A 12,897-nucleotide genomic window follows, 5' to 3' on the forward strand; every position below is an offset into this window, starting at 1 on the left:
CAGGAAGTTTTGAAAAATAAGGTGAGACTCAAGATTTTTAGAAGTAATAATACAGAGTTATGTGGCTCCTCACTTTTGTTGTGCAAAGTGTCAGGGGGAAAATAAAGAGGATTCCCCAGTTGGCAAATGCCACCTTACCATGAAATCTGCCACTGGTTACAGCAATGCCACCCTGACTGAAGATGCCAATGAGAACAATGACATCTGTCAAGCTGCTGTAACAGTGGATATCAATAATGAGGATCATAGTTATGCAGATTCAACTGCTATATGTGCCAAACATGACTGCTTTCAGGAAGATCACAGCAACAACCTCGAACAACAGGAAAAAGCTTAAAAAGGCAATGCCACAAGTCCAGGCGTTTAAAGACAAGTCACAACTCCTTTTTAAAAACTGGTTCTATTAGTTCTGGTTTAACAGGTTTAAGTTCTGAAGAAAACAACTCCACAGTCCTTCATGAAAATACACGTTTAAAGGAATTTCAAAGTAACTTCTGCTCAAGGCAGTTCAAGTTCAGTGGAGGAACGAGCAACACCACATCGTCATTATTCATGGTTAGTAAATACTACTTTATAAAATACTAATAGATATAGATTTAAAAGTGTAATGTATCCATTCACATTGATCTAGACTTAATAAACAGCATTGACACATTGTTTATACAGTTTTTTTGGAGCTGAATTTATTGTTTGAATTTTGTAATGAAATTGACTGAAAGCTGAGACTTTTTCATATCAAAGTAATCTGCTCTGTCTTGTCTGTCAAAATCAGTGTCATTGCTCTGTGATTTTTCACTGTGTGATAATATTGTGTAACGTGAGTAAGTGTGAGAACACTAGGCGCGTTTCAATTACAGATTTGCGCAAAACTTTTGTAATTTCTTCTAAATGTCGACAAAAAAAAAAATTTCCTCTCGTGATAATCCTTCCAAAAATCATGGCGATGATGTTGGTCGGTTTACGTATATCCCAGCCACTGCACTTGCCATTATTATTAATGGAAGAAGACGTATGTGTGTTATCCAAGCATTACTGGCAAGGAAAGACCCTTATACTTGGAGCGGCTGGTGTTTCTCTGTGTTTCTCCCTCATTTTCTGCTTTGAGATCTTGATTCTGGCATTTCTTTGAGGTTTAGAATCCAGTATTCCTGTAATTCCTTTGTCTTTTTATAATTTAATAAAGAACTCGGTCTCGTATTCTGTCCTAACACACCGCATCATCTACGCCAGGTGACTGTAAATGCCCAAAAACTGTTTCCATCGCAGGTTTGCTAAATATTTATTTTTCGAATTGCTTGAAAAAACAACTAATGCGAGTGTAAAAACTTTTTTGCGATGAATGGGAGTTTGCGCAAAATTGACGTGTTTCCATTGGCCGTATTTTTCAATTCGTAATTTCAATTTGCGGTAAAAGAAACTCGGCTAGTGTCAATAGCGTGAGTCTTGCACTGAATGTCTGAGAGTTGGCAGCCCTGGCACAAGTCTAGACCTGCAATTAAACTTTTCTCCCCAAATCATAGAAGCGAACAACATGAGATCTCTCATGTATTATTATGTTAAGACATAGCAGATAAAAACAATTTACTGGAGAGGTGGTCTTCATTCATCAATACACAAAGGTTGGGCATTTATAGATATATGCATGCTAATAAAAATGTTATAGCCATGAACAAAGGCTTTTATTTTTTCTAAATTCCCGAGTGCCTTGGCCTTATATGATTTTTGCAAGTTGAACTTTCCTGCAAAAAAAAGGGCAGCGAGGTACTGACTTTTATACTCCATTTTGCATGTGATGACCGCTTTTGTCACGTGAATTCGGTAAAAAAAGGCTTTGTTAGGTCACAACTGTTTCCAAATGTTTGAAATTTCAATGGTTTTCTGTTGGGGGCCGATCCCAGTAAACCAGTGTTTATGGTTATTACCTGATCTTGGATCAGTTTTATAGTTTTGTAGAGATTTTAATGATTTTTGGTGATGGACAGCCCTGCCATTCAACAATCTAAACTATGTTTCCTGTACAACAACATTACTCGCTGCTTAAAGTGTGTATGTCAGGTTACATTTTTTTTTTAGATCTAAATAAGGGTTAGATGTCTAAGTGAAAATGTAATTATCATTAAAATTATTACTGTAATTGCCCTACAGTAAGCTTTATAGCCATTTCTCCCATCATATTTTTAAAACACAGCTGAGCTGTGACGTCAGAAGAGGGAGACGTGCCAGAAAAGTTCTATTCAAGTATGGAGAGTTTTGAGTCTAAGGAGATCCAAAATCCCCCTCAAACCTACGATGGCCCACAGCCATACAATTTTGAGCCTCCCAGGCGTGAGACAGATGAGGAGCCAAACAGAAATTTACCGTATATACCCGAATATAAGATGACCCTGAATATAAGACGCCCCCCCATTTTTTAGCCTATTTTTAGGACAAAAACCTCATCTTATATTCGGGTATATACAGTAAATAATTCCTATCGAAGAAACATAAATATCTGGTGTGAAGAGAACCAGTGGAGAGTTGGGCAGGTGTATATAGGTGTGGCAAGTGGGTGCGGTTGAGACACAAGCTCAAGTTGATTTATTACTAAAGAACTCCGACTACGCCACCCTAGGAGTTAACCCCAGGGAAAAATACTAAACATTGAGTAAAGCACACAGGTTCGGTTCCCTCATAAAGTTAGACAAGAGACGTGAGTACAATAAAAAAATACAAATATTTATTAATGCAAGAATGATTAAAAATGTTGGACACTAAGACCCACATCAAACACTAACAGCCCCACTTCAGATTAAAGAAACACAAACCAATATAACAATGTATATCTGCAAAGCAAAATACCTAAATTATAACAGCAGGGCTGGGGGCTCCCAACGAAGAGGAATCACTGTCGGTTTTACGGGGCACACGTTCACACGCACACACACCCGTGCGGTCTAATTGCACTATCGCACTCAAGTGTACACTGCACACGATAAAGAAGAACCACCACCACAAAAAAGAAGAGCACTCCGGCCATGGGACCCCAGCTCCTGCAGTAGAAAATAAAAACAAAGAAACTATACAAATGAACATAGAAATAGCAATAAAGACATTACCAATAAAGCAAAAAATAAGAAAAAGAAAACCAATAACCTAAAAAGATCAAAGAGCGGGTCTGGAGATTATTACAAAGCAATTTCAACTCGGTAGATGTTCACACACACAAATGAGATGACATTAATGGTCTCAAAATCACATGCATCCAGATAACCACTTCGTTGGTTGTTTTAATTAAAGCAAAGGGAAGGAAAAGAAGTTCAATCAAAGGAGCAAAACAAGAAAATATGAAGCAGGGCACTAAAACGACACAGTAAGAAAATCAAACAAGCAGTCCCCTTGTTAGTGATGATCGCGTCGGCGCGGCTGTATCAACCACAATGCTTTAACAGCGTGAGAGCAGCAACTACAGATCTCGGCAGAGAACGAGAGGGAGAATCCTAAAACGACATAAAAAAAAGGTGTTACCAATCATCGTACTATCACAGTCATGGTTGCGTTTAAACACTTACCATCAGGATATCACGTCAGATAGCACACTTTATAGCCACGGATTGGTCACAGTCATGCCCCATCGATAACACAATGGGATACAGGGAATCACGCCTATTTAGTGCGCAAAAAGAGTGTTAAACCCACACAGCCACACCAGCACTATATAACGAGCGCTTAACAATAAACATACCTGCAAGGCGATCAATAAGCACATCCACCAGACAGCGCGAATGGGCAACAGCACCAACACATAAAGCTGCACTATGATTAACAGAGACGATTCAACGTTATACACACCACAACAATCCCCAGAAACCATCAACTATTACAGCATATTCACCTTATTCCGCCCCGCTCACTTTTAATACTTCGCGCTTCCGCATTTTGTCATCCGACTTCCGCTAAACTGGCACGGCACATCCGGTAGCTAGTTCAATCGATAGAAGATTGTTTTTTAGTTAGACAAAACTTTAGCAAAATGTCAAATAACGTTAATACCGTAAATGTTTTAAATTGGGAGCACGAAAAAAAAAAAGTAGGACGATCAGTTGGTCTCACATTGTCTCATCCATCGTCAATGTTAAAGGGAAACTCCACTTTTTTTGGAAATAGCCTCATTTTACAACTCCCCCAGAGTTAAACTGTTGAGTTTTTACCGTTTTTGAATCCATTCAGCCGATCTCCGGTTCTGGCGGTACCACTTTTAGCGTAGCTTAGCATACATCATTGAAGTGGACAAGACCATTAGCATTTCTAAAAAAAAAATTACCAAAGTGTTTCGATATTTTTCCTATTTAAAACTTGACTCTTCTGTAGTTACATCGTGCACTAAGAGGGATGAATTCTCCTGTACGCCGGAGGAAGTTTGAGTCGGACTGCCACCGGACTAAGGGAGAATTCATCCCGCCTTCCATGTGTCCAAATTAAAACCAGTTTTTCATTCTCATCTTAATCCGCCGGCCCCGGTTCCCCCACCGCCGCGACTCGTAGACGGGGAACCTACATATTCGGTTAACCGTATTCTGGACTCGAGACGGAGGGGACACGGATTCCAGTATCTGGTGGACTGGGAGGGTTACGGTCCGGAGGAGAGAAGTTGGGTTCCTGCCAGGGACATACTGGATCACTCCCTGATTGATGATTACAATCAACAGGTAGGTGCGTCTGGGAGCGCCAGGAGGCGCTCCTAGAGAGAGGGGTACTGTCACGGTTCATGAATTCGCTGTCTCCTTCTCGTCTCATGTTGTGCGTGGGCGGGGTCGCTGATCACCGCGGTTGATTAGCGACCCCGCCCACGCACAACATGAGACGAGAAGGAGACAGCGAATTCATGAACCGTGACAAGGGAATAGACGAACAGAATTTTTCTCCCAACAACGAGGAGTCAGACAAGGTTGCCCATTGAGCCCCACTCTATTTAACATATATATAAACAAACTAGCCAAAGCCTTAATTAATTCCACTGCCCCCGGCCCAACCCTGACACAATCAGAAGTTAAATGTCTCCTCTTTGCAGATGATTTATAGCCTGGCTCCGCCCTCCTACGCACTTCCGCTCAGTTTCATTTTCCTTCCGTACTACGTCTGGGACTGCTGTATATTCTTAGGTTTCCAGAAATCAATTTTTTGTAGGACCAATCAGCGAACAGAGGGAGTGGCTGAGAACGATGACGTTGATGTAGCGCGTCAGTTTGAGTTGGAGTTCAGTAACGGCAGCGGAGAAAGACGTGAGAAAAGCTATTCGGTCCGTTGCTGCAAAACTGCCGAATATACAGAAGTTAAAGCCGGAGCAAGATCAATGTTTGCTAAGTGTTGTTGGTGGCCATGATGTTGTGGCCCTCCTCCCCACGGGGTTCGGGAAAAGTTTAATTTTCCAGCTCACTCCGCTAGTGGTGAATGAGTTAGCTAAGGCGAACGATAGGGATGCAAAGCCGATAGTTGTTGTCATCTCCTCTTGTTGCACTAATGGAGGACCAAGTGAGGGAGGCAGAAAGGTTAGGAGTGATGCTGGGCAGCTCGGCGTGCACGATGATCACTGTGTACAGCATTTGCGGCAGATCCGAAACGACTGCAGCGGCGTATTGTTAATGATTACACCCAGCTTCGACAGTTGACTGAATACATCACTGTCCTCCTTAGTGTCAAATATACATTTAGAATTTAGAATTGTTCCTTGAACTCTTAAATTCGATGAACAAAACATGCAGCTCTCGTTGACAGACATCTTATTCTAAACATAATCCTCTGATCATTTTTTTCTTTTTTTTATTGCTTAAAACAATACACAAGTAATAACAGAAAACATAATACAAAAACAAACAAAAAATATAGCTGCGAGCAGCGATTACGGGCCCAAGCCGGTGGCACCGCAACCCCGGTGCCTTTAGTTACCTAAAGGCACCAGGGTGGCGGTGCCGCCGGCTTTGGCCCTTCACCGCTGCTCGCAGCTCTATTTATATATATATATAAAAGAAGCCGGTGGCACCGCCACCCTGGTGCCTTTAGGGTTATTGTGCACGACGTGACACAAAATATCTGCTTGCTATCTGCCGAACGGCTCTGGTAGTTTCGCTTCAGCACTGATGATGTTGTAGAAATAGTGCGCTCTGGTTGGTCTGGATTATTCGGGATTTTTTATTTTATACAGAAATAAATTCTTTATAATTCAGATGAGAATAAAGTTAGTGTTGATTAAAATGAAGGAAAACAAATATATTGATCTGAAATATAGCACATTAATTTAAAATTTATTTAGGTTCAATTACCAAACATACAATCTTAATTTAATTTAAAGCAAACAATACATTTAAAATATATGGGTTGTATGCACATTTTTTTTAATAAAAAAATATATATATCCAAAAAGACAAGGCCTTAAAGGGTTAAACTCTTGTCACTGTAACAGACACATCTCTCTCTCTCACACACACACACACACACACACACACACACACACGTCAAGTCACTTACATTTTTAGATGCAATATTGAATAAGCAGAAAAATCGGATTTTCTGCTCTGAAAATATAAATAAGCAAAAAAATTGAATAAGCACTTTGAATATTCTAAACAGAATAAGCACTAGTCGCTAATGAATAAGTACTAGTACTTAATGGAATAGATACTAGTATCTAAAAAATAAGTACTAGTAGCATGAAAATAGAGACTAGTAGGTTAAAATGATTAAATGTTAAAACGGCTTGCCATATTGGCTCAGAGAGAGAGAAAGAGAAAATGACCTTTTAGATACTAGTACCTATTAATATATACTAGTATTTATTCAATAAATACTAGTACTAAGTCATTAGATACTAGTACCTATTAAATAGATACCAGTACTTATTCATCAGCTACTAATACGTATTCAAAAGAATATCTAAAGAATAAGCACTAGTATCTAAAGAATAGGCACTAGTACTAAAGAATAAGCACTAGTCGCTAATGAATAAGTACCAGTACTTAATGGAATAGATACTAGTATCTAAAAATAAGTACTAGTAGCATGAAAATAGAGACTAGTAGGTTAAAATGATTAAATGTTAAAGCGGCTTGCCATATTGGCTCAGAGAGAGAGAGAGAGAGAAAATGACCTTATTCAAACCACAATATCTGACTTTCTGAGGGTCGGAGCTAATTACTTTAAATTAGAAAGTTGTTTGGCTTGAGGAGAAGAATATACACGCTGAGTTTTGTAACTGTAGATAAAACTAACCCCCCCACTTTTGTCAAAAGCATTTAGAAAGTGACACACTTCCTGCTGCCAGTTGGTGGCGCTATAACTTTGACTCACAATAGTCACATCCATGTGATCGGCCTCTTACAGCGAACATACTGTTGAAGTTTCATCAAGATCAGTTAATGTATGCAGAAGTTATAACACACTTCCTGTTTCCATTATTCGCCATAAATTTGTTTCCTCGCCACGGCCAAACCGTTCGAGATATGAAAAATCCCCTGGCAATTTTTCATCCTCAATGTCTTGACATCATGCTGACCGAGTTTCCTTGCGATTGGTTGAATTCTCTAGGAGGAGTATATCGAATTCCAGGGGCATACGCTTCCAAACAAACCATAATAGCCGACTTCCTGTTGGGCTGGGGTAAAAAGTAAAAGTACAAAGGATATATGAACCGATGAGATCTATATGTGTACCGAGTTTCATATTATTACATGGAAGCGTGTTTGATTTATGGACCAAGTTTTCGGACCCCGTTCCAGGGGGCGCTGTCGAGCCCCCCTGCCACGCCCGGGTACCAGCTTCAGCCCGGCCCTGATGGCCGCGGGTTCTAACCAGTGTGCAAAGTTTCAAGAGTTTTCGTGCACGTTAAGAGCCCCAAAAGTGCCCGAATAGTCGATAAAATAATAATAATAATAATAATAATAATAATAATCCTAAGGAAAACAATAGGGCCTTCGCCTTTTCAAGGCTTGGGCCCTAATAATAATAAAAAAACAAAACAAAAGTAAAACAGTAGGGGGATAATATAAAATAAACATGAACAATTTAAGAGAATTACATGACACTGAAAAAAGGAAAATAATTACAAACAGATCATGTTTTTAAGGCTTTTTTGTTCTCAGACAACTTAATTGAAAAGAGGTATTTTTAAAATTCTTTCACAAATATAAGAAAGAGAGGTTTAGCATTTAGATATTTAGATTTATGAATATGGAATTCGGACTTGTTGTTTCCAGCCGGTTTCGGTGCATGACATACTACTGGCATGACATACTACTGGCTATGGCAGATCCTGAGTGACTCTGGGCAGATCCAATAGTTTTGAACTTTAACAGAGAACCCGCCTACAAGGAAGTAAACGTTTCTCAATGGAGCGAGGCCAGACTCTCTGTACAAATGAAATTTACGAGAGTCTGGTAGAACCAGGCTAGATGATTTAGTCCTTCTGTCAAAAACAAAAGAGGGACTACAGCAGCTCCTCGACGTTGTAGAGACAACGTGGGCTCTCAAAATTAACCTCGCAAAAACTAAAATAATGATTTTTCAAAATAGATCCAGGTGTAGGGAAAATAAATACATCTTCAGAGCAGGAAACCAAGTCCTCCAACACACACACACGAATACACATATCTGGGACTAAAACTGAGTTCGACAGGGAACTTTAATCTGGCTGTGAATGAACTGAAGGCAAAAGCAATGAGGGTCTTCTACATGATTAAAAATACTGTTCGACATGAAATTCCAATTCAAACCTGGCTAAAAATCCTAAAAAGCAATAATTGAACCAATTGCTCTGTATGGCAGCGAGATATGGGGACCCCTAAAACCCCAAGATTTCTCAAAATGGGAAAAAGAGGAAATCGAAACTCTGCATACTCAAATTTGTAAAAGCATATTGATCAGTATCCAAAAAAAGAGCTGTGAAAATCTACCGGCCCCGGAGCGCAGTGACCCGAGCTCATACCAGGCTGAAGCCCTGCGGTGTCAGGAGCAGAACCGGCCCCGGAGCGCAGTGACCCGAGCTCATACCAGCCTGAAGCCCTGCGGTGTCAGGAGCAGAACCGGCCCCGGAGCGCAGTGACCCGAGCTCATACCAGGCTGAAGCCCTGCGGTGTCAGGAGCAGAACCGGCCCCGGAGCGCAGTGACCCGAGCTCTTACCAGGCCGAAGCCCTGCGGTGTCAGGAGCAGAACCGGCCCCGGAGCGCAGTGACCCGAGCTCATACCAGGCTGAAGCCCTGCGGTGTCAGGAGCAGAACCGGCCCCGGAGCGCAGTGACCCGAGCTCATACCAGGCTGAAGCCCTGCGGTGTCAGGAGCAGAACCGGAGCGCAGTGATCCGAGCTCATACCAGGCTGAAGCCCTGCGGTGTCAGGAGCAGAACCGGCCCCGGAGCGCAGTGACCCGAGCTCATACTAGGCCGAAGCCCTGCGGTGTCAGGAGCAGAACCGGCCCCGGAGCGCAGTGACCTGAGCTCATACCAGGCTGAAGCCCTGCGGTGTCAGGAGCAGAACCGGCCCCGGAGCGCAGTGACCCGAGCTCACACCAGGCTGAAGCCCTTCGGTGTCAGGAGCAGAACCGGCACCGGAGCGCAGTGACCCGAGCTCACACCAGGCTGAAGCCCGGCGGTGTCAGGAGCAGAACCGGCCCCGGAGCGCAGTGACCCGAGCTCATACCAGGCTGAAGCCCTGTGGTGTCAGGAGCAGAACCGGCCCCGGAGCGCAGTGACCTGAGCTCATACCAGGCTGAAGCCCTGCGGTGTCAGGAGCAGAACCGGCCCCGGAGCGCAGTGATCCGAGCTCATACCAGGCTGAAGCCCTGCGGTGTCAGGAGCAGAACCGGCCCCGGAGCGCAGTGACCCGAGCTCATACCAGGCCGAAGCCCTGCGGTGTCAGGAGCAGAACCGGCCCCGGAGCGCAGTGACCCGAGCTCATACCAGGCCGAAGCCCTGCGGTGTCAGGAGCAGAACCGGCCCCGGAGCGCAGTGACCCGAGCTCATTCCAGGCTGAAGCCCTGCGGTGTCAGGAGCAGAACCGGCCCCGGAGCGCAGTGACCCGAGCTCATACCAGGCTGAAGCCCTGCGGTGTCAGGAGCAGAACCGGAGCGCAGTGATCCGAGCTCATACCAGGCTGAAGCCCTGCGGTGTCAGGAGCAGAACCGGCCCCGGAGCGCAGTGACCCGAGCTCATACTAGGCCGAAGCCCTGCGGTGTCAGGAGCAGAACCGGCCCCGGAGCGCAGTGACCTGAGCTCATACCAGGCTGAAGCCCTGCGGTGTCAGGAGCAGAACCGGCCCCGGAGCGCAGTGACCCGAGCTCACACCAGGCTGAAGCCCTTCGGTGTCAGGAGCAGAACCGGCACCGGAGCGCAGTGACCCGAGCTCACACCAGGCTGAAGCCCGGCGGTGTCAGGAGCAGAACCGGCCCCGGAGCGCAGTGACCCGAGCTCATACCAGGCTGAAGCCCTGTGGTGTCAGGAGCAGAACCGGCCCCGGAGCGCAGTGACCTGAGCTCATACCAGGCTGAAGCCCTGCGGTGTCAGGAGCAGAACCGGCCCCGGAGCGCAGTGATCCGAGCTCATACCAGGCTGAAGCCCTGCGGTGTCAGGAGCAGAACCGGCCCCGGAGCGCAGTGACCCGAGCTCATACCAGGCCGAAGCCCTGCGGTGTCAGGAGCAGAACCGGCCCCGGAGCGCAGTGACCCGAGCTCATACCAGGCCGAAGCCCTGCGGTGTCAGGAGCAGAACCGGCCCCGGAGCGCAGTGACCCGAGCTCATTCCAGGCTGAAGCCCTGCGGTGTCAGGAGCAGAACCGGCCCCGGAGCGCAGTGACCCGAGCTCATTCCAGGCTGAAGCCCTGCGGTGTCAGGAGCAGAACCGGCCCCGGAGCGCAGTGACCCGAGCTCATACCAGGCTGAAGCCCTGCGGTGTCAGGAGCAGAACCGGCCCCGGAGCGCAGTGACCCGAGCTCATACCAGGCTGAAGCCCTGCGGTGTCAGGAGCAGAACCGGCCCCGGAGCGCAGTGACCCGAGCTCATACTAGGCCGAAGCCCTGCGGTGTCAGGAGCAGAACCGGCCCCCGGAGCGCAGTGACCCGAGCTCATACTAGGCCGAAGCCCTGCGGTGTCAGGAGCAGAACCGGCCCCGGAGCGCAGTGACCCGAGCTCATACTAGGCCGAAGCCCTGCGGTGTCAGGAGCAGAACCGGCCCCGGAGCGCAGTGACCCGAGCTCATACTAGGCCGAAGCCCTGCGGTGTCAGGAGCAGAACCGGCCCCGGAGCGCAGTGACCCGAGCTCTTACCAGGCCGAAGCCCTGCGGTGTCAGGAGCAGAACCGGCCCCGGACTGTGTTCTCTCTGTGTGTGTGTGTGTGTGTGTGTGAGTGAGCAGAGACTGTGTTCTCTGTGCTCTCAGGGAGAGGTGGAGACAGAAGAACACTTCCTCATACACTGCGATCACTATCACAGCATTAGATCGGACTATTTCACTAGATTTCAACAGCTAGAACCAAATTTTATGGCATTGCCAAATGCAGAAAAATTAATTCATATTTTGGGAGAAAACTCTTGCTCAATCACAACAGCAGCAAAGTATGTAACAGCCTGCCACAAACTACGAGAGTCAGCCAGTGGACAGAACTTAAGTCTGAATGTTGGTTCAAAACTGTTTTTTTTTGTTTTGTTTTATTTTGATATATAAATGGCATTTGTTTACATTATTAATTTATTGATTATTTGTTCATTGCCTATGTAATGGCCAATGCTTTGGCAATTCTGTATAAGTCATGCCAATAAAGCTAATTTGAATTGAATTGAATTGAATTGAATTGAGTGAGTGAGTGAGTGAGTGAGTGAGTGAGTGAGTGAGTGAGTGAGTGAGTGAGTGAGTGAGTGAGTGAGTGAGTGAGAGAGAGTGAGAGAGACAGAGAGAGACAGAGAGAGTGTGAGTGAGTGAGTGAGTGAGTGAGTGAGTGAGTGAGTGAGTGAGAGTGAGAGAGACAGAGAGAGACAGAGAGAGTGTGAGTGAGTGAGAGAGAGTGAGAGAGACAGAGAGAGACAGAGAGAGTGTGAGTGAGTGAGTGAGTGAGTGAGAGAGAGTGAGAGAGACAGAGAGAGTGTGAGTGAGTGAGTGAGTGAGAGAGAGTGAGAGAGACAGAGAGAGACAGAGAGTGTGAGTGAGTGAGTGAGTGAGTGAGTGAGAGAGAGTGAGAGAGACAGAGAGAGTGTGAGTGAGTGAGTGAGTGAGTGAGAGAGAGTGAGAGAGACAGAGAGAGTGTGAGTGAGTGAGAGAGTGAGAGAGACAGAGAGAGTGTGAGTGAGTGAGTGAGAGAGAGTGAGAGAGACAGAGAGTGTGAGTGAGTGAGTGAGTGAGTGAGAGAGAGTGAGAGAGACAGAGAGTGTGAGTGAGTGAGTGAGTGAGTGAGTGAGAGAGAGTGAGAGAGACAGAGAGAGTGTGAGTGAGTGAGTGAGTGAGAGAGAGTGAGAGAGACAGAGAGAGTGTGAGTGAGTGAGTGAGAGAGAGTGAGAGAGACAGAGAGAGACAGAGAGAGTGAATTGAATTTTAAACACCTTTTATTACAAATAACCTAATACTAATACATTCAGTTCCTACCTACAAGAGTACAAAAAAACATACACATTCAATATATCAAATATAAAACTCATTCCAAAATATGTGCAAACTGTAAACTCTCATTAATTATTTCACACAGAGCCCCCTTATAACACCAAATCAATTCAAAAGACATAAGATCCCCCATAGCCTTATAAAACCGAAAGTCAATTAAAATTCTGGATTTTACTAGGTTAAGAAACACAATCTGCAAATTAACACTTGAATTGCGTTCAATTCTTATTTTTCTAGTGTCATATATCGCCTTCTTTGCTTGACCCAGCAAAAAATTCAATAATTGACAAC

The 12,897-nt window shown here is 45.0% G+C and overlaps 1 protein-coding gene across 1 annotated transcript in view; it reads left to right on the plus strand.

Moving 5' to 3' along the window:
* The first annotated feature begins 404 nt into the window (after nucleotides 1-404).
* The window catches only part of LOC130070631 (NACHT, LRR and PYD domains-containing protein 12-like), a 79,095-nt gene continuing 66,602 nt past the window's right edge, over nucleotides 405-12,897 (plus strand). Inside the window, exon 1 of the mRNA XM_056235101.1 lies at nucleotides 405-555. The gene's annotated coding sequence lies outside the window, so the exon portion shown is untranslated. The remainder of the gene's footprint in view (nucleotides 556-12,897) is intronic.

The sequence above is a fragment of the Rhinichthys klamathensis genome, unplaced genomic scaffold (assembly GCF_029890125.1).
Source record: "Rhinichthys klamathensis goyatoka isolate OS25496 unplaced genomic scaffold, OSU_Roscu_1.1 h1tg000018l_1, whole genome shotgun sequence".
Lineage (NCBI taxonomy): Eukaryota > Metazoa > Chordata > Actinopteri > Cypriniformes > Leuciscidae > Rhinichthys > Rhinichthys klamathensis.